The sequence below is a fragment of the Schistocerca cancellata genome, chromosome 8 (genome assembly GCF_023864275.1).
Source record: "Schistocerca cancellata isolate TAMUIC-IGC-003103 chromosome 8, iqSchCanc2.1, whole genome shotgun sequence".
NCBI classification, from domain to species: domain Eukaryota; kingdom Metazoa; phylum Arthropoda; class Insecta; order Orthoptera; family Acrididae; genus Schistocerca; species Schistocerca cancellata.
Window position 1 is genome coordinate 308310097 of NC_064633.1, and position 19576 is coordinate 308329672.

The following is a 19576-nucleotide window of genomic DNA, read 5'->3' on the forward strand; positions in this document are numbered from 1 at the left end:
GCAACGGGGCCGCAGATTTCTCAGTGTAATCAGTGGCCGTCTACCTTATGTACAACACGGACCGCTTCTCGTGAAAGGGAGACTGTCTGCGATGCTACATTCCCTGGTAGCAAAGTATTACCTCCACATCAGAATTACGTTTGCCTTTGAGGCTGGCATGAAAGTCGTACATGTAATAATTCTGACTATAATTTGATTCGTAGATTCGTTGTATTGCAAGAGTGGATGAGAGATAAACAGACAGTAATGATGCCCCGGTATAGAGATATTGTCCCTAACTTTTGCTGATCGTAACTTCGTTTTCTTCCAAGCTGCATAATGATTACTGGCGCCTGCCTTCATATTACTTTGTTCGGATCGTAGTGCTGCAGACAGACACTATAGCCAGCACACATCGCCACCACCGTGCAGTAAAATGATGCTATGCACTTGAGGCCAGGGCACTGTTGCCCATGCAGAAACACGTATTGTCTGTGCTTTGGTATATATTTTATTGACTTACAGCAATTACATGTATTTTTTGAAGAAAAATAGATGAATTTGGAAGTGAGAAATTAAAATTTTATGATATAATTTAAGGAGAGAACAAAAAATGGACAGAATACTGATGTCCGTTCACCAACAGCACCTGGGTAAGGGGCCAGCCGGGGTGGCCGAGCCGTTCTAGGCGCTACAGTCTGGAACCGAGCGACCGCTACGACCGCAGGTTCGAAACCTGCCTCGGGCATGGTTGTGTATGATGTCCTTAGGTTAGTTAGGTTTAAGTAGTTCTAAGTTCTAGGGGGCTGATGACCTCAGAATTTAAGTCCTATAGTGCTCAGAGCTATTTGAAACATTTGAACCTGGGGAAGGGGACTTGGCATTGAATGACAAGTCAAGCATCTGCGTGCAAAAGACTAGCATAAAATGTAAAACAAACGGCATGTGTGTACCATGTCAATAGGTGTACTTAGCTCAGAAGTAAGAAGCGTGCATCCTCACCCCAGTTTACCTGAGAGCCCGCGGCCCACGGAACGTTGGCTGGGGTGAGGAAGCACGCTTCTGACTTCTGAGCTAAGTACACCTATTCACATGGTACACACATGCCGTTTGTTTTACATTTTATGCAAGTCTTTTGCACTTTTGGGGGTTCTGTATTAATGTTGGATCATGCCTCTTTAGGCAGTTTGTAGTTTTAGTGTGTTCCAAAGAAGGCGTGGTTATCCGCGCCCAAACATAGGTCAACATCCGGTTTCTACTTGCAATCGAGGAGGATTCTTTATAATCATTAAGGTGTTTTTCTCAGTAAACCTATCCTTACCACTGTGTGCAACTAACAGTGCCGAGAAACAAGCCTGAGGGAAAACCTAGCATTGCCAAATGCAAATTGGAGGGCGAAGAGCAGAGAGAGAGTCCCTATCTTCAGCCGAAAATTCCATGAGTGAATGTTATTGTTTTTTTAGAATGTACGCCTCAGCTGCAATTTTTGGTAAAGTGATCATGTACATCTGACACAGCGCATTGTCAACCTCAAGTTGTGTGACGGCAGAAGACGATAGCTGTAGTAAGCGACTTGCTTGTCCACGTTTCTCCAATGTGTCCTCCTTTCAAACAGCATTCGTGTTTGCGGAGCGCACTGTAGGGGGTGGGAGGTGGGACGGGACTACAACAATAGAATACCTTCTTCTTTATCAGGCTCTCTAAACTTTCAAAATCTCCAGATCTCCAGCCCAACATTTAGTGAGAAAGTTTCAAAGTTACATGCGTATTCCCGTAATTTTCTTTCTGCTTTCTTTCCAGCTGACTTTGTGGTACGTGACGGAATTGAATGCTGTGATTATTTTATTATTGTAATGGTACATCCATTATTTCTTTTGTGATGGGCATTACATCCTACACATATTACATTCATGTCCGTTTCTTCCACTATTCTCTGCCCAGCCTGCATACTTCTTGCGTTGTCGGTGATCACCGCTATAACGCAGTTGAACGGAATGGACAGTGTCCTGAAAGGAGGATATAAGATGAACATCAACAAAAGCAAAACGAGGATAATGGAATGTAGTCGAATTAAGTCGGGTGGTGCTGCGGGAATTAGATTAGGGAATGAGACACTTAAAGTAGTAAAGGAGTTTTGCTATTCGGGGAGCAAAATAACTGATGATGGTCGAAGTAGAGAGGATATAAGATGTAGACTGGTAATGGCAAGGAAAACGTTTCTGAAGAAGAAAAATTTGTTAACGTCGAGTATTGATTTAAGTGTCAGGAAGTCGCTTCTGAATGTATTTGTATGGAGTGTAGCCATGTATGGAAGTGAAACGTGGACGATAAATAGTTTAGACAAGAAGAGAATAGAAGCTTTCGAAATGTGGTGCTACAGAAGAATGCTGAAGATTAGATGTGTAGATCACAAAACTAATGAGGAAGTATTGAACAGAATTGGGGAGAAGAGGAGTTTGTGGCACATCTTGACTAGAAGAAGGGATCGGTTGGTAGGACATGTTCTGAGGCATCAAGGGATCAGCAATTTAGTACTGGAGGGCAGCATGGAGGGTAAAAATCGAAGAGGAAGACCAATAGAGGAATACACTAAGCTGATTCAGAAGGATCTAGGCTGCTGTTGGTACTGGGAGATGAAGAGGCTTGCACAGGATAGAGTAGCATGGAGAGCTGCATCAAACTAGTCTCAGGACTGAAGACCACAACAACAACAATCTCTTGAATAAGTCCTGTGCCGGTTGGTTTCCTCCTCCGACAATTTGCATTTGTCGCCGTTACGATTATATCACAGTTCCTCTGCATTGCAAGGAGTGTTGGTTGTGCCTAGGTGCGCGAGTGACAGTGCGATGGCACTAGCGACGTCGAAGGTGACAGCGGGGAATAGTGCAGCTAGGCACGGCGCTCAGTTCTTGACTGCCGGTGTTCACGGCCTCAGCGTTGCATATGGCGACCGCAGCAGCGAGGCATTGTTGTGCTGACGAGGGTCGTGGTTGCCGATAGCAAGTGTGTCCGTTGACGTTAAATTCTGCGAAATTGTGGAAATGCGGCTGTGGTTGTTTAGTTCTACCTTGCTGTTCATGGTTTTGGTTATTAATTGGATTCAGTCAGGATACTGGAGAGAGTAATTCGTAGCCATGATTTACGGTTAGGCTCGGCTGATCGTTCCCGCCTCCTTTCTTCAACACTGCCGATCGGGTGAACAGCGTCGTTCTAACTTTTATTTCTACCTTAATAAGTCAACGCTCATAAACCACGCCTACGATATGAAGCTGTGTGGTGTTGCCACGGTAGTTGGCTAAGAGGACTGGCAAAGACAACACCGTAGGTTCCTTTGCTTCTTCGTGGTGTTTTCTAATGTATTTAAGTGCCTATAAAGACTGCGAATTGTAAGCTTTGTTTTCCAACTGTGTGGTACGTGTTGATTTCCTTCTCTTGTTTTGTGGTGCTGTCGTTGTGAGTTATTTCAAGGAATGGCTTCGACAACAGCTTCACCTCATAACCTCCTTGTTGCTAAGGAGAACTACAAAAGCATGCCCACCGTACTAAAGTGAAGCAAACGACCGTTATGGAGTAGCTGCTACCATTCTAAAGGTGCTGCATTTGATTCTCCTTGTCTTGTTGTAGTATAGTGAAGCCGTTGTGAAACGTTGTAAGGATTGCCTCCGGCGGCAACATTAGTGGCAGGATTTTCATTATTTGCAACGGAGTGTTAGCACATGGAGCCGTCGTAGTAGGCTGACGGAAAGGATCGTTATTCAGCAGTTATACCATTCTTGGCTGTGGAGATTCTGGATCGTCCGTATCTGGGTTTTGCTACTGATGTAAGCCAAAAGAGGAGGTATTGAAGGGATGTCCGCCAAGTACGTTACAGTTTTAAAACTCTGAAGTTTGGACAGTGGAAAGTTGAGAAGACATTGTCCTGTGCTGTGCTGTGCGCTCACAATGTACTGGCAGTGTAGGGCGTTGTATGCTCAGGGCCTTTACCGTACTGTTCCTTTGAATAGGCTATAAAGTTTTTAATGTATAGTGTGTTTGTTACCATTTGGAGCGCGTGTATTGCGGAGTGTGTTCTTTGGTATAGCGCTCTTCGCTTCCGTAGAATAGTAACATGGTGCACCACTGCAGTTGAAAAAAAGTTCAAATGGCTCAGAGCACTATGGGAATTAACATCGGATGTCATCTGTCCCCTAGAACTTAGAACTACTTAAACCTTACTAACCTAAGGACATCACACACCTCCATGCCCGAGGCAGGATTCGAACCTGCGGCCCTAGCGCACCACTGCAGTTAGTAAATTGTAAGTAAGAGTGCTTGATCGCAACTGATCACCTGAGCACGGTCGCATGGCCTATTTGACATTGTTTGCGCAGCACCTTGGAGTCCGTACGGTTACAGCCTGGGCAATGTTCGACCTCGCTTGCGTGGCTAGAATGTAGTGGTCATTGAGCTCGGCCAGTGCTAAGTTTAGTGTAGTGTGTTTTAAAAGCCTTTTTGCTGAGCACTGTCAGACTATCCTGTCTGAATGTAGTAATCACGTGCTTGGCCAGTATAAATTATGTTTTTGTTAACATAGTAAGTTTTAAAAGCCTTGCTGCTGAACCTGGGCTCTGTTAGCTTCATTATGCACTTCTTTAATATTATGTTTTTCGTAAGAACCTTTATTCTAAAGCTTGACTATGTTACCTGTCATTTATGTGTTTCATGGTTAAAATTTTAACCTAACACCGAAGTTGCCTGTCGCCCTGTCTTGCTCTGTGATATTTATATTTACTGGGGAGTTAAATAGTTGAGCTTCTGGCAGGGGCAACGCTGATTAGAGCTAAAAAGTCACGATAAAAATTTTAGGTGTTCATTCAAAGCCGTTAAACCTGCTGGTAATTTAGCGCGAAGTTACTTCAGGAACGAAGCTGGTCTTCATTTCAGGGATCCGACCGCACCATGTATCACGTTTGGCCTACGTCTAAGTCTCAGCACCCGATCTTGTGAGAAGTATTTCTGGGGGATCGGCCATGATCTACAGCTACATCAGGACAGAGATGGCGTTCGCTTCCTGTCATCAATACAGCAGGCGATGAGTGTTCAACATTCGGGAGAGCTTGATTTTTAATTGTTGTAACCCATTTAAAAAATTAAAAAACTAATACCATTCCTGTGTCGACAGTTAACACTCCAGCCCTTCGAACACTGCGATAAGCATAAAACTCAGTTCAATGGATGTCCTCAGATGAGATTTCTTGGTAAAATCATATAATAAACCGTTTCAGCTGTAAATAGTTATATTACATCAAACAAGACTGGTGTCCGTCGTTAATAAGCCCATCTTCAGGTGTGCAATATTGTAAAAATGAGATGAAGAAACTATGACACTGGGTTTTATACCACTTACCACACGCCTGTTAACGGTAAATGTGAAGTTTGTACCGTCGGGTTACTCAGAATGAATCGCGGGTATCGCACCAGACAGTCAACAAAATGATGTAAGAAAGTGTACGGTCAACGGAAGAAAAAAATGAGAAAATGCTAAGAGAATGCCAACTAACAATGTAAGGCAAGTGGCCGCGACACACTGAACACTAGGCTGTGGAAAGTTGATAGTCGCACGTGAAGCTGAGATACTGAATGAGGCAGTGGCAGAAGCCAGGAGCACACGTATTACAGGGGAAATTAAAGCAATTTAGTGGCGAGTAGCTTAAGAGCTAACTGACTATACCTATCGTTAGCAAAAATAATGGACACATAATATGTAGCTGAATAAAATACGGTTAGATGTACATCATCCAAATATAAAAATGATTTGCAAATTTTAAACTTGGGCATAAACATTGAGAGAGTCCAACTACATGTTAAAGATGATATAAAACATAACATTTTAAGAAAGCGACAACGAGCCAGTAAAGACAAGCTGGATAAAAATAAAAAGAGTATAACGAAAATTGACTTTCGACACGGATAAATAGTACAAATTGAGGACTAAAATGAAAGTACAGAAAAAAATTAAAATTCCCTTGAGAGGGATTTTGGAAGGAGTATTGGTGAGGGTTGAGTGCTGTTTCAAGAATGGATAGTACCTCAGCGCGGTTTGCTCGTTCAAGACTCTTGAAAGATTCTTGTTTAAGTTGCGCGTAGTTTCTATTTCCTCTTATAAATGAAGGACATGGCTTTTGTGGCAAGAAAGGAGAATATTCAAATTGGTATTTATGTCACCAATAGAGTGCACGTTAAATTTCAATGGATGGACAAATCGGAGTTAGAATTATTAAAGTCATGGTGTTCCTTGAATCTGATGTTAAATGTAGACACCCGTCACTGCAATGTAGAAGTATTGACAATCATCTAACTTAACCTGATAAATGCCTGACCCCATGAGGCGGTTGTGAGTCCTAGGTTCACGTTGCTTATACTGAGTACTAATTCTGTTTGGTATAAAAAATGCCACTGTGTTTCGTGGAATACAGTCTCTTATTACAGTTTCTTCACTTACTTTTTGCAGTCTTGTACATCTGAAGACAGGCTGATAATCGCTCCAAATCGATTGTGTTTAAAGCAGTAAAACTATTTTCAAGTGAAACGGTTTATTACCTGAATTTACAGTGATAAGGCCTCAGGCGACACATTATACTCAACTCAGGAGGACTACTGCTCTCTAAGGGAACGGATTCTGTTGCCGTCACAATGAAATTAATCACCTGGTATCCAGACATCTATCGATCCTTCAGAAATCAAAGCGTGAGAATTCGACTGTTTAATTTTATCTGTGACAACAGTGTGAAAACGCTGATATTCAGCATTGGGCAAAGTTGTACCCCTAGCGTCGTGATTGAGTGGCTCGAAGCCACGACGAAGAAAATAAAGTGTTGGGATCTAGCATTGACACCGAAACTCTAGATGCATAAATAGCTGTAGCGACTACTTCGTTTGCGTCTCTGTCAGAAACAGTTGAGGGGTGCCCAATGGAACTGATGATGTGGCTTCGAGAGACTAGACTGCTCATCAGATGAGGTCGCAGACACCGCAGACATCGAAGTTTCGTTAGTTGTTTTAGAAGCAGTTCTCGACAGTTATCTTGATCCTCGAAAAGGTTCCTGAGCCAAGCGTTTTATAGGTTGTGGACAGAAGTTTCATTTCTGGAGGTGATCTCGTAGACCACAAGCCACTTACGGTATGTGTTTCCGAAGTATTTACACCAGGCTTATGTCTTTTGATTTTGAAGGTCCTTGTACAAAGCTTCCACTTCCGAACGATGAACGACGGCTCGTGCTGAAGAACGCTCTTCGTCTACTTATTTGCCGTAGGTTACGCTGACCTTCATAGGGATGGTCAAAAACAGTGTGTACATCTTTAAAGAGTATTGCAGGGTAGGCTATGCTGAAAAATAATTGTTCAGGAAAAAATATTCGGTATGTTCCATCACTACCGAGTCACGTAGCATTGATGATAGCCAATCAGGCCACTGCGTTCACAAATTCAAGCGGCCCGACGGTACAATTAAGAGTAATAAAGTGTCAGTGGTTCTCATAGGATAGATGAGAGCGCAGCAGGCTGCTCAGCCTTCCGCTCGAGTTCGATGCTGACATGCGTCCCATGCTCAATTTTTTTTCGCTCCCTCGTTCTGTGCTAGAACACCAAACAAAGGACACGTTTGACAACACCGTCTCTGGCGGAGCACCTAATTTTGCGTGTGCAACGTCCTGATTGACTAACTTCAATCCTCAATAACTCTGAAATGGTGCAACGGATCGAATTTTTTCCCAACAATTATTTTGCGGCACAACCTGCCCTGCAACAAGGATTTCAGACCGTTTTGACCATCCTTTACATGATCACTCAGTTCCTAGATGATTCAACGTTTCCAATTATAGGGGTTCCTTATAAGACATTGATACCATATGTAAGCAAAGCGATGGAAATGAGGTAACGCTCGTTGCTATGCAGCATACGTATCGTACAGGTAAGGAGGATAGGATCTTCAGTATTACCAACTGCAGCGTCAGGACTGCTTTTTTTGTATCCTTGCCTTTCCTGAAACCAAATTGATCGTCACCTAACAGTTCGTCAGTTTTCTTGTATAAGAATAGAAATAAGAGTAGTTATTTGACATCTTTTCCTCTGTGATTTGACCTGGTACGTTCATTCATCCCCGTGCATTGGCGCATGTGGATGGTAGCTTGAATAGTAATCTCATACATTATACACCTGTATTTTCATCCCAGATGAAATGTTATCTCCTTTAATTAAAATGGTGACAGCTAATAACCATCAGAGTGTGAAGATGGCGTTGAAGGTTACAGATAGTTACAGTTTGTCACACATGCCAAATGACTTGGAGAAATAGGCAGGTGTCTGGTTTAAGAAGATCATTTCCTCCACACTCCTAACCTACTTAAGCTTCTGGAGTTGTGGAACATTGTTCCTATTGTCCAGCTCCTGCAGCCATTGTATAATAGGTATCCCATTTATCCCTTTATCTTCAGCCTCAGCCTACCTCTCTCCCCCCCCTCCCCCCCCACGCCCTCTCTCAAAAAAAAGAAATAATCTTGTGTTAAGTCAAATGTTATTTAGGTACCATGGGGACATTAACCAGCATGACGGTCATTCTTTTAACTTTGTTCGTTAAGAGCACGTAACAGCAGTACATCTTTTTTTAATTGCACCTCAAGTTTTTTATTAGGTTATCCATTTCTTCTCTTCAAGATTTGTTTAAAGACGTAGAACACTGTTCATGTAATCATGACGTTATTGAAGGCCTAACAGAACAATGGATTTGACTTTCGTGTACTAGTACACCACTGTGTCTGGGGTAACACAAGTTCTAAAAATGGAAGTACTGGGAAAATGCACACCGTTCATTCAGTTAATTGTCTTCAGTTGAATGTTCGTGTGAGTACAGTGTACACCAACGAAGATAGGGTGAAGTGCTAATTATTTGTGGAACCAGAACAGTGACTCCAACAATGTTCATTTTATTTACAGTAAAGAGAACTGCAGTATTTTCAAACGATATGTCGTGTGCAGTAAAGGCAAACTTTGAGTGAACCCTGCATCGTCATTTCTTTTATTGTGGCTGGACATAGCCGTAATGCTACGAGTGCTGCTTGGAAAATTAGGTCCGATGCTCGCGAAATGGAAGCCACAATTAAAATCAAAAGTTTTTTAATCCTAACAGTTAGCCACACGTTCCTGCTACCTCTCTTAATACTCGTTGCACCGACTTAGACATTTGTTGTGGCGTCGTACGAACTTTCCAGCGCCTTCGTCACAGAAAGCAGCTGTCTGTGCTTTCCGCCAATTTTCTACGCAGGTCTGCCTTTCATTGTTTGTGCCAAAACGTTGTCTTCATAGCCAGCTGTTCATGTGAACAGAGATGAACATCGGAAGGAGCTAATTAAGGGCTGTATTGTGGACGATCAAACACTTCCATCGATAACACTGCAGGAGCGTCTTTACTGCCCCTGCAGAGTGCAGCTGCGAATTGTCTTGAAGAAAGAAACGCATGAGATTTATGTAATGTGGGCTGCGTAGCTTCAGGCGAAACCTCTCACCAGATCTACACACTTGGCGAAAAACACTGTTGTTTTAGGAATTTGTACGTGATGACTGTGCGCTCTAAATTGATGAGAGCGATATGAAGCTAACGAAGGGTCACACTGCCCAACACGTCTGTGCAAAGTTCCATCGGATTTTCACAGTGGTTTCCATTTCGCACCAAATCGGACCTTACTTTCCGAATCACAGCTATGAAACAACTTTCATCGATCTTGGATGTTGTTAACACAGCGACATCTTGAGTCAGTAGTACCTCTTGTGGCCATTCTGTCCCTTCACTACATATCCTGTAATACAGCTGAGATGTTAGAAAAATAATAATGACGAATGAATACTCTGAAATAGCATGATCCAGATTCATTACTATTATTTACAAAGAAAACCACAGATGAATTGTGTTTAGTCTATTTCACTCTCACTTTAATGATATGAACTTACATGTGCTTTCACAATTTGCACAACTTGATTTGTACTGGAAAACACTAATAGCTTTAGTAACCTGTAGTCAGTAACATTTGCATATTCTACGTCAGTTTTTTGTACCTGTGTACTCCGGACACGTCTTACGCACCTCACCGCTAGCACGACACTCAGATGGCTCCTAGTAAGTCATAAAAAACCTAGCGAGTACTAACTCTCGGCAAGCAATAAAATGAAACGATATACCGGTACTAACGTTCGAGTATGTGCACACATATTGCTAGCACAGGTGTGAAGAGACGACTTTACGCATTGCTGTACACCAGCCCTGTTATCGAGTGCACTGATAAATTTTCGAAGCTATTGCTCGACACACACGGTAAAAGAAGCAATTTAGACTGTGTGCCACAAGTGTAATGCAGAGAACGGGAGGAGTGCCAGCATTGCAAAAGGAGGGCAATGTCAGTACCTCATTGCTACACATTGAGCACAGCTATACCATGGAGTGCAAATTGTGGAGTGTGACGGCACCAAAAATTTCGTTCTGCAAATTCTACTATATGGAATAATAAAATGCAACATGCAACATGCGAACTCCGCTGTTCTAAGGCGCGCTAGTACTGATGGTAAATTCAGACACTTCAATTACTGTCCGTGCTTGAGACATCGCGGAACGGAGAGGATCGTTGACAGCTCCCTTTAAACGAGAGCAAATAGCTCCTTGCTTGCTACAAAGACGATTTTATTCAGTTGTTTCAGTCATCAGAGGTGCGATGTGGCCTCCAAGAATTCCTCTCCAGTGCCAACCTAAGAATACCGCTTGCAACATCCATTCTCAGTTATTTGCTGGGTATATTCCAATTTCGTCTATAATTTTTACCCTATACAGCTCCTTCGTGCAGTGTTTTCCATACATTCCTTTCATCACGGATTCCCTGGGGAACCTCCTCATTCCTTAGCTTATCAGTCCACCTAATTTTCAACTTGTTTCCCTACCATATACTACTGTGTTCCAAGCGTACCTTGTCAGAAATTTATTCCTGAAATTAAGGCCTATGTTTGATACTCGTGCCAGTGCTCGTCAGCTTTTTATGTCCTCCTTACTCCGTCCTTCATGGGTTATTCTCCTGCCTACGAAGCAGAATTCGTCAACGTCATCGACTTCATGATCACCAATCTTGATGTTAAGATTCTCGCTATTCTTATTTCTCCTACTTTTCTTTCCTTTCGTTTCGTTTTCCATTTACCTTCAGTTCACATTCGATACTCTTCAGAATGTTCATTCCTTTCAAATGGTCATGTAATTCTTCTTCACTTTCGGCGAGGATAGCTACGTCATCAACGAATCGTACAGTTGAGATCTTTTCACCTTGAATTTTAATTTCACTCTTGAACATTTTTCTTATTTCCATTATTGCTTCTTCGATGTGTAGATTGAATCGTAGGGCCAAAAGGCTACATCCCACTCTTACACCCTTTTCAATACGAGCCTTTTGTTCTTTGTCTTCCACTCTTACTGTTCCCTATAGGCTCTTGTACTTATCGTGTATTACCCGTCTTTCCCTACAGCTTACCCCTATTTTTCTCACAATTTCGAACATCTTATATCATTTGACATTGTCGAACGCTCTCTCCAGGTCTACGAAACCTATGAACGTGACTTGATTTATTTTTGTTCGTCTTGCTTCCATTATCAGTTGCATTGTCAGAACTGCTTCTCAGATGCCTTTACGTTTCCTAAAGCCAAACTTATCGACATCTAAATCACCCTGTTTTCTTTTGCACTCTTCTGTATATTTTCCTTGGAGAAATTTGGATGCATGGGCTGTTAAGCTGATTGTGCGATAGTTCTCGCACTTGTCTCTCGCAATCTTCGGAATTGTGTGTATGTCGTTTCGCTAATTAGTGGTGCTGCAGAACCCATAATGTGCTGCTTGCAGCCGGCCTGAAGACTTCAACTACGAGACTGTAGCCTGCAGGCTGTGAGTGGACTTGGTCTCTCCACATTGTCGCTCCTCATAAGTCGCAGCTGTGACTGGTAGAACATGCAGACATACGGCTGCTTCCTCTGGTGACTGCAGGCTGCCACCTTCTGCCTGCTGGGTGGGTGCCAGAGTGCCATCTCCCAGGCTGTAAATGTATCGCCTTCTTGACTGTACGCTCTGTGTACTGAGTGAGACTTGGCCTTCCGCCTTCACAACTACCACACCGAAGATGCTCTGGATACAAATCTAAGCGAGCGTTACTCTTCCAGTGCGCTGGGGCCTTCCAGTTCACACGGGGTCCCGCGGCCGCGCCCGCATTGCTTTATTGTCAGACACGGTGGTTGACCGGCGGTGCACTTCGCAAGATGTTTGGGTGCTGTGACCAGCATCTCTGGCTGACACCTTGACGAGCAGACGGGCCTGTTACCTGAGCACGAAGGAAAATACAGTTTATTGTAACAAACACGGCCACTGACCTCCTGACTCGATGGATGACAGTTGCAGTATGATTCACCTTAGCTTTGTGCGAACAGTATCAGTGCACTTACATAGTCTTTATGCCTTTGTACCCTACTTTTCAAACTGAAAACGAAGATGCAATGAAATTGTGGTTGTGTAAGCGGCCGCCAGCACTCCAGTTGGAAAAGATGGAGCCCAATGATCGATTAGTAGGCCTATCACAATAGAGGTAAGAGACACACCCACAAGAAACATGCCATTTTGACAGCATGTGTTTAGGCCGCCTCCGCTGACTCGAGGGCCGTACTCAGTCATCCAGTTTGGCATCTGTCAGTTTACTCACAGAGAGGATTTAGTTCGTCACAGGCTTCGACAGAACATAGCGACCAGATTAGTAACCATTACGAGAATAGTTTTCCTGAACCAGAGTTGTACTTTACTAACAACGAAAAACTAAAGTTTCTAAGAACAAGATTACCGATATTGATATAATGTCACTCTGCGAGAGGACTTTTAATAATGAGATTGTACCACAAACCATGGACTCTATTGAAGTTATTAAATGTCTCTGAGCACTATGTGACTCAACATCTGAGATTATCAGTCCAGTTATTAAATGTTTCCAGTTCATGTAAATAAGGAACTGTATTCATCCACGTGTACACTTGTGTTGTAGAACTCATAACAACATTTTCTTTCTTGCTTCCTTATGGTACAAGACTCTACAGAAAGAGATGAAAGTAAGGTTCAGAAGTGGCATTAAGTTCAAGGTGAAAGTAAATCAAGTTTCTTTTATAACGATGCCAGCTGGAAGAGTGTACGCTTTAGTCTAACTTCCCAAGTAGTCGTCTCAAATAAACAAATACATTTTATTTATCTACTTGGGAAGCGAGCGTGACGGTTGGGTGCCAAAGAATGGCCGAAGGACGATACTGTGTCCCGAGAACTAGCCAGCAAGCAAAATAATTAAAATGCGGGTATAGACTAAAACAATATACTTTTTCAGTGTTGCTTTGGTTGCTGCTCCACTGACAGCACACAGCAAATACATTGGCATCCACTGTGTAAGAGAAAGAATTACAGAACAGTCCATGAGCACGGAATAAAGACAGTACTTGTGTTAAGGCATCAGAGAATAATTACCACACTACTACAGGTGGCTACAGAGGGCAGAAAGTTTAGAAAAAGACAGCAGGGCGGAAATTTATTCAAAAACTAATTAAGGTACTTGGGTGTAAGTGCTAAGTGAGTTTGTGGTAGGAAAGGAAAGCAAACTATTCTGCAGATTAATAACCCAAACGAAAGTAAGGCTTTGATAACTAAACTAGTCGACTTTTTCTATAGCATGCCGAAATTCGCGTTGTATGTAATCACTACCCGTGGTTGGTGTCCAACATACTGTCGGGAGAAAGAAGAATCTAGCACGATCGGATTGCTAACGAATTATTTGCCGTTGTTTAGTAACGCCCCATCACTTTTCCACCTTTAACTGGCTCCTCTTCTGTTTCACCCAAATCGATAAATTTTGTAGCCGTGGACGAGTGTCTCACTATTTACTTGTTACTGGGCTTCGCCTCGATGTTGGCGAAACACATTCCTTGCATGAGGTAAAATGACGCGTTTAAATGTTTTCAGAAGTTGAGTGAAAGATTGCAGACGTTTGTAGACTTGATAGGGTACAACTATAAAGTACATTTAACATAGACACTTGTGCTTTTTTTATTTAGCTGTTGTGGCAGTTGTCCTGTTGGTGGTATACTTGCATCAGGCAGGTCTGAACTCTTCAGCTTTATGTATAAAAGGAATATAAAAACATGAATGCTGCTATCAAAGACTCTCGCTTCGGTCGTCTGCCGCCATAGCTCATTAACGCTAAATTTCGGCGCACTGTCCTAACAGATACGCCCCTCATACGTCGCGCAGTGATTTCTACGGTTATTTCACGCAGTGTTGCTTGTCTATTAAGACTAAGAACTATATGCAAACGTCACTGATCTCGGTCATTAATTGAAGGCCGTAGGCCACTGTGTTGTCCATGGCGAGCGGCAATGACTGTAATTTTACATTTTTGGCACCCTTTTGACACTATGTACCTCGGAATGCAGAATTCCTTAACGATTTCAGAAATGGAGCATCCCATGTGTCTAGCTCCTCGTTCAAAGACTGTTAATTCCAGCTGTGCGCCCATAATCACGTCGGAAACCTTATCACATGAATCACCTGAGTACAAATGACAGCTCCTCCAATACACTGCCGTCTTATAACTTGAGTGCGCGATACTAGAGCCATCTGTATATGTGCATATCGCTATCCCGTGCCTGCGTCGCCTCAGTGCCTGAAACTTTATGTTACTGAAGAATATCAGAAGATCAAAGCCAGTAGTAAATACGGAGTTATTTCCAGCAGCTCCTGGGATTAATGATGATGTCTCTCAAATGTTTATCAGCTGTGTTGCAAGGGCTGCACAGAATCCAAAAAATGATATGAACGCTAAAAGAAAGAGGTCAGTTGCTGCAGACAGTGACTCATATTCCGTGAGTATTTCCTCTGTCCCACAGCTGGCAGAACCACATACTCTGAGCAGACAACAAGTACATCGCAACGGTCTGAAGGCACGCCTGCTTCTGCCTCTGCACGTCACTAGCATAATCCCGAGGTCTCCAGAGAGGGATAGAGCTTCCCACACAGCGATAACAAGCATATGTCGTGTTTACTCCATATGCTCACAACACACGCTACCTCTTGTTGACAACATACGTTACGAGCGTGGGATATGTTCTGGTGTTTTATTCTGACTGGACTTTTCCTATAGTTGTAGAGTATTCGATTCACTTCATGGAATTCCATTACGGCAGCATGAGACGATCTATCAGCATGTAATGAAATCGTAACAAGTGTTTTTGTGCAAATAAAGAAACGCAAGCACCGCTCCAATATAGGTGACGCGCAGTTTCTGCTCATTGTTTATGGAGGTTTGGTGATGACTGCAGGTAATTCCGTAATGAGGAATTCGGACGAGCAAAGTATTCAGAAATAGTGTGAGGTAAATATGGAGTAGAAACTAATACACTGCCTGACAATAAAAGTGCTTTGAAGAACGTTGGAGAGAAGTACTATTAAAATTCTTTACTGAACAACCTGTTTCGTTGTGCTAACCATCACCAGGTTCATAAAAGCTTATAATCATCACAGAAGGCGACAAAATCATTGCGTCAAATAATAAATACATGAACTATTCACTATTGTCATACAGTAAAAAATTACATCCCCCATCATAAAAATGTGCAAAACAGTGCGCTGGTTCATATTATACTAACAGTTAGCACTAACATTACGAGCAGAGGCTTTGTACTTGCTGCCGACTGCACAGTCGACAAATGTTTTCTGACGGTAATAAAAAAATGTCATTCTATGCAATTGCGACTGCACAACCTAGTACAATGTTGGAAAAGCTTTCATGAAGATAATCTGTGGACCTACACAGATCGTTCAATAAGGAAATTTTATCAGCAGCTCTTCGCAGAAAATCACACTTTTCAAATATTTACGAGTTGTGGAGCACCATATTCCTAAAATATGACGGCGAAGAACCGAGAAAGGAGGGAGGAAACGAAGTGAAACTTCACGAGTTGAGTGGGTGTGTGATGTTACTTCTAAAACAAAAGGACCAACGTCCATACAGCCCTTGAAGGTCCAACGGTACCGACCGGCCGCCACGCAAAGGATGGGGCCCTCCACGCCCACACCAACGTGGTGACCAAACCAAAAGTTCTACTGCCACCTCCGTAAACATGTTAGTTTTTGAATCAGGCGTCACAGGATGCGGGCTGTGATGTTATCCATGCGTCTGGGTAATATTACTCATTAACATGGTCCATCAGGAGATAGAAGTGGTCGAAAACGATTGAAGGGTAGCGGTTGTAAGGGCAGAGGAAAAAAAGTGCCAAGGCCAGCGCCAAGGGAAAAATCCTCTGCGACAGTAGGACGGGTAGTAAGGGCAGTAGCGGCTTGCTAGCTGCGACAGAGCATGCAAGGTGAGGTAAGGTTAGTGTGAGGTATCGTGCATCGTTACCTATGTGCTGCGTGTATCGTTAACTGGATCAGTCCGGGTGCTGCGGCTGGGCTCGCTTGTAGTCCCCTGGCCGGCCGCAGTGGCTTCCTCCCTGTAACAAAAGAGCTCGGCGCGGCAACGCATGCGTTGCTGTTAGGCCCTCTGCTGCGCCTTGTCGTCAGTGACTTGGTACAGCTTCATCAGGCTGGTGCAGAGCGGCGGCGATCGGCTGCCGTTCACCGTCCTCCGCTACTGCACAGCACAGCCGTTCTGCATTGCAGCTTCTAGGAGCTCCGCTTGTTCAGAGAGCTGCGCGAAATCAGCGTCGGAGGAAGTCAGGCTGTTCGCTCGCGCTTGTGCGATGAAGGCTGACCTTTTGGCTTCTCGCTCCCTTGCGGGGGCCGCTCCCGCAACAGTCGGCGTTGTCACCGGTTCCGCTGGGGCGGCGGTTTTCTTCTTTGCACCTTTCACCTGCGGTGCTGCTGGGGAAACCGCTGGGACAGGCGCACGAACGTCCTTCTGCGAGGTCGCAGGAATGTTCGCAGGTACTGCTGCGCTGAGGCCTTGGGCGAAGACTGCTCGCAGTTGCCTCAAGGCCTCTTCCTTCTCTGCAGCCACGGCGGCTGCGAAGGCAGCCCTCTCTGCCGCCATGACGTGTTCGAGGTCACATTTCTTCTCGGGAGCGCGAGCTGCGTCCTGACTACCCGTTTCCGAGCGGTCGTCCCTGCCCCTGGCAGGTGGAGCTGCTACTGCGCCGTCTCTCAGCTGCGCTGTGCTGTTCTGCGCCCTACGCCGTTTCCGACGTCGTCTCCTCTTCTTCCGCTGCGTCGGTGCGGCCGCGGCCGCCTCGCCGCCCTCGGCACGGTTGCGGCTTGAGAAGGAGGCGCAACCGCGCCAACTGGCGACGTGCGGGCCGCCACACCGGACACAAGTCGGCAGAACGTTGCTGCCGCGGTCGCAGGCGCTGCTGTCGTGCTCGCCTGAGCACTTGACGCACCGCGCCGCGTTGCGGCAATACTTCGCAACATGGCCCTCGCCCTGGCACCTGAAGCACTGGGGCTGGGGTCCATGGCGGTCGGGAGAGCCTCTGTCGTAACTGGGAAGCCCAACAACTTCCGCAAGTCGAAGATGTCGCTCCCGCCGTCGACCGTTTGCACGGTTACGGCATAGAGCGGCACCCTCTTCCTGCTGGTCCGGTTGTGCAACCTTGCTGTTGCTTTACCAAACCCGGCTCGCAGCAGCCCTTCCCGGTCCGCTGCCTCACCACAGCACCAAGGTAACCCCCTGAGGAGTGCCTTGGTCGTCGTCTTCCTTCCGACGGAAGATGCCTACTCACGCGCCGGCGGCGCGTCGACGATGTGGTCGGCCACTGCGACCTTGATCGCCCCGTTTGCAGCTCGAACGCAGATCAGCGAGTCTGTATCGACAGACTCGTAGACCACCTCGTTCCGAGTGCAATTCGTAATGGTGTCGAACAGCGCTGTCCACCCGCCTTTGCACTTGACGTACAAAGGGGTGACAGGCCGCGACTCGTCTTCTCGGGAGTTCCTCGCATGGTCGGCAGACTCAGTGAGTTGCACAACCGAAGGACCCTTCGTAGCGGCAGGTTTCCTCTGCGCACCCTTCTTTCCCATGCTGCGAGGCGCGGAACACGACAATCTGCACGCGTTGTGAAAACAACGCACGACATTTGCTCTCCGCGGCGCCCACAGCACAGAAACCTCTTCACGAGCTCTCAACGGCCGAGTAAGCGTAGCGCGCAACGGCAGCGATGCGCTCGCCTCGCTAGCTCAGGCCGCCGTCACATCCTCAACCCTAAGGCATCACCATATGCGAATATGGAAGAGCATATTATCATCACACTGCTCTCCCAGCCGTTGACAGTTTTCATGATTGGTGCCACTACTTCTCAACAAGTAGCTCCTCAGTTGGCCTCACAATGGTTGAGTGCACCTCACTTGTCCAAAGTGCTCGCTGTCCTGGATGGTAGCCCATCCAAGTACTAGTCAAGCCCGATAGCGCTTAACATCTGATGGGAACCGATGTTATCACTGCAGAAAGCCCGTATTTTGGTGACTGCAAAATGGAGTTACATTTACAAAGAACTTCTCAGTATGATCCCACTTAGTACTATTATGTTACACCACTCCGACCTGAATACGAGTACATATGCTGATTCTGTTAGGAAGGGTGTCATGAAGCCATAGTAGCCTCTCCTGAGGAATGCTGGCCCACAACTGATGCAACTGGCGTTAGATACTGGCAGTGAGATGGAGTTGAAATTCTATATTTATAGCGATTCTGGTTCAGAGAACATTTCGATTAAAAATTCCAGGACAGAAACCAATTTTGTAGTATTCGCCAACCAAAAATTTTCCTTTCAAAATGATTAAGTGGAGCTAGTTTTTTTAAAAAAAAGAAGTTAGAAAATTATAATAAAATAAATTTTGAATTTAATATGAAGAAATACAAACAAATTTTAAATTTTTTTTCAAATTCAGTAACATGAATGGGATGATCTTTATTTTGTTTTTTACCTTGATAAAGAAAATGTAATTCTACAATTTTATCTAATTTATTATTGTCATTATTAAGGACTTTAGAATAATGTTCTGAAAGAGTAATTTTATGTTTATCATCTAAAAGTAATATTACTTTATCACATCATTTAGTTGGTAAAATAACATGTTTTGAAATGATGTAGGAATTTATGTTTTTTCAGTTTTGATAATTCAGTGAACACTTCTGAACTACCATTATTATCATTGTTAAGTTCATTTACTAGATTTTCAATACTACCATTCATGTTCATTTTGCTTTGAGTTTATTTGTATAGAAATAATTCAAGGAATTAAAAACTGAAACGTTCTTTCAAACATTTGGAAAACTTTTTATTTCTGAAAATCAAAAATTTTTAATTCTTACTTTCACTGGTTTTCTGAAAATACTTCAAAAGGAAATGAAGACATGAAGTTAAAAGTTCTTTATTGTTTCCTAAATTTTTATTCATTTATGAAATTAAAACAGCAGTAAGCATTCTGTATTGTGAATCATAGGTTAAATTCTTTTTACCATATGTAATAACATACACAACTGTATCATTTGGTATATTGTCATAAAATAATGCATAAAATTTCAT